This window comes from Pocillopora verrucosa, unplaced genomic scaffold (genome assembly GCF_036669915.1).
Source record: "Pocillopora verrucosa isolate sample1 unplaced genomic scaffold, ASM3666991v2 scaffold_27, whole genome shotgun sequence".
NCBI lineage: Eukaryota > Metazoa > Cnidaria > Anthozoa > Scleractinia > Pocilloporidae > Pocillopora > Pocillopora verrucosa.
The window spans coordinates 11,504-13,633 of record NW_027078181.1 but is presented as its reverse complement, the minus strand read 5'-3'; the positions used below and the strand labels follow the sequence as shown (position 1 = coordinate 13,633).

General features: G+C 48.9%; 2 non-coding genes and 1 pseudogene across 2 annotated transcripts; 2 read left to right on the top strand and 1 right to left on the bottom strand.

Annotated features, from left to right (window-relative positions):
• On the top strand, nt 1–125 carry LOC136278601 (U2 spliceosomal RNA; annotated as a pseudogene).
• A 232-nt stretch (nt 126–357) lies between these two features.
• LOC136278585 (U1 spliceosomal RNA) lies at nt 358–521 on the top strand. The gene has a single exon (XR_010716420.1). It is a non-coding gene; the product is annotated as a U1 spliceosomal RNA (small nuclear RNA).
• Nucleotides 522–1,502: 981 nt separating this feature from the next.
• LOC136278580 (5S ribosomal RNA) lies at nt 1,503–1,621 on the bottom strand. Its single transcript, XR_010716417.1, has one exon. It is a non-coding gene; the product is annotated as a 5S ribosomal RNA (ribosomal RNA).
• Between the last annotated feature and the right edge of the window lie 509 nt (nt 1,622–2,130).

Here is a 2,130-nt window from a genome sequence, read left to right as displayed (position 1 = left end):
GCTGCTCATTGAGCAGCTCATATATTAAACTGATTTTTGGAACTGGGCTGTGGAAAAGAGGCTTGCCTCGTCCCAGCCACGGGTTGCCTCGGTATAGCACTACCTCCGAGTGCGGCCCACTTCCCTCTGGGGAAGACACATTCAATCCAAAACAAAGTCAACGGTATAGCATTCTTTTATGTTTACAGGAGCCCCGCCCGCCCTTAGAGGGGGAAGAGGTGAAAGAGGGATGATAATTCAGACAACAGACAATGGCAGGAACGGCCGCTGGCCTACGTTTTCTGAAGTGCGCAAAGCACTACCACAAGGACCTAGGGGTAAGTGGATTTTTTCACCGAGGGCAGACGCTGAAAAAGCATACTTACCTGACGCGGGAGGTACTGTGATCAAGGAGGCAGTCCTCTCAAGGCGAGGCCCTTTCATTGCACTTCGACTGGGTTGACCCTTGCGATTACCCCAAATGTGGGTAACTCGAGCGTATAATTTCTGGTAGTGGGGACCTGCGTTCGCGCTCGTCCCCGCAAAAGTCATCCAAACTATGTCTATATGGCCCTCTTACTGACTATCGAGGGTATTTTGGATTTGCAGTGGACCGGTAGACTTGCAAAGAAAGCAAAGGACGCACAACTGGCCAAGGTGTTGGCACGTTTGGAGGGGTAGAAGTGCATTGGAGAGACTGGAGGAAGGAAACAAGGTGAGTTTCGGGGCGGTGCGTAACTTTGCTGGCTGTTTTTGTTCAAGGCCTGTCTGCTCTATTGTGTGTAAAGTCCTGTTCGTTTGTATTTGCAGGTTGTGCGTGCCGTGCCGTGCTGTGCTATGCGCGCGAAGGGAAAGGAAATGAAAGGAAACCAAACGGCCGATCGACCGAGCGAGCGAGCATAGAAGGGCATTCGACTTGGACCGTGAGTACACTTTGAACCTTTTGAGCGGTTTTATTGTCACTGGAGCCGCTTTTAGAAATGCTATTGCTATCGTTAGTGTATCCTTTGTGCGAGCAAGCGAGTGAACGAATGAACGAGGGAAGGAAACAAACTAGCAGAGTAGTAAAAGTATCGAACCTTTTCCCGATTCGTTTGCAGTCTGAATCCAACCATTGTCGACTTTCAGTGCCGTTTTTCGCGCGCCTCCTCTTGGAAGTGTGCGAGTGTTTTGCCACGTCACGATGGCTTAAAACTGCGTCTCAGAAGTGTGCGTTTTTTTCCTATTCATTTTTTCGTTCGTTATTTGGAATGATTTGATATCACAGAAGTAGAATTTGACATCATAAACTGTTCATCTCGCGCGTGCTCACTCGCTCGCGCGCGCTCTGTAAGAAAAGTCGATCGCACTAGAGTTTTCGCCATTAGCTGGCCGATTTTTGACAAAAAGGTGTTTTCCCCCCCTCGTTTTTTTGTTTGATTTTGTTCCTCACTCACCAAAGGGTCTAGGTGTGAAATTGTGGTGTTTGGAGAGCTATTTATTGGGATAAAAAGGTTAGAGATGTTCGCAAGACAAAAAATTGAAGCCAACAACAACGCGTATTCCCAGGCGGTCACCCATCCAAGTACTAACCCCGCCCGACAGGGCTTAACTTCGGTGATCGGACGAGAACCGGTGCTTTCCCTGTGGTATGGTCGTAGACGAGGAAATGGGGTCGAAATTCTGCTTGTTATCGGCCAGGTTCAGGCTGTAAAGCGGCCACATCCCTGAGTGTAGGCGAATTTGAAATTCTAAAGCCCTAGTTTCGTTACTCTAACCCTAAGAAATCGATACTCTAACCCTAAGAAATTGTTACCCTAACCCTAAGAAATGGTTACCCTAACCCCGAAGTCGTTACCTAACCCTAATGTATTTTCCTCAACCATGTTAACACATTGAGGAGCATCGATTTGAAGCACTATTCCCTAGGGAGGGGAGGGAGGGGTCCCAAGAGACATAACGTGTCCTAAAAACCTATTATACAATGTTTTAGCTCCGTAGGTGCGTGTATCTGGCTTTAAAATCTTACAGTGAGGAGATACCAAACGGGTCAGCCTCTGGGACCGTCTGCGGGACTCGCAAGGGCTTGTGGGGGCGACCTGCTACTATCCACCATAAACCGTGGGAAGGATCCTCGACCACCCCCCTCACCCAGGGCATGCTTCGGCATCG